Source organism: Dendrobium catenatum, unplaced genomic scaffold (assembly GCF_001605985.2).
Source record: "Dendrobium catenatum unplaced genomic scaffold, ASM160598v2 fragScaff_scaffold_1463, whole genome shotgun sequence".
Lineage (NCBI taxonomy): Eukaryota > Viridiplantae > Streptophyta > Magnoliopsida > Asparagales > Orchidaceae > Dendrobium > Dendrobium catenatum.
In genome coordinates this window covers 338006-338530 of record NW_021319925.1, presented here as the reverse complement: position 1 = coordinate 338530, position 525 = coordinate 338006, and positions in this window count along the sequence as shown.

Here is a 525-nt window from a genome sequence, read left to right as displayed (position 1 = left end):
CTGTTCTCTCTATACAACCGATCACTGTGCAAACCCTTTTTTGAGAGCTAATTTATCCTAAAGAGTTTTTTTTTTTTTTGAATAATATTTGTGATAAGGGATGGAAGGTGGTCGTAGAGTGATGAGTGAAGAGGGAAGAGTGGATCTTGGTCATGTTGGAATAAATGGTAGAGGCTAAGTGAAATTTTTTGCTTGTAATTGGATATAATATTGCCATTAAATATGGAGAAAGAAATGCAATTATGAAAAAAAAATTGCAAGTTTCATTCATGATTTAAATAAATACAAATAATATATTATGGGTGAGTGTAAAGATAATGTTGTTATGAACTATTGAAAAAGAATGCGACCATAGTGGTTGAGGGATGAGCTAAGTGGACTTTGATCATAGTTAAATAGAAGTAGGAGGCCAAATCTAGACATGTAGGAAATTGGTTGGTGGTGAGTGGAGGTAACACTTTCATAAACTATAAAGAAAGAATGCAATGATGAAAAAAAATTGCATGTTTTGTTTATGATTGAAAT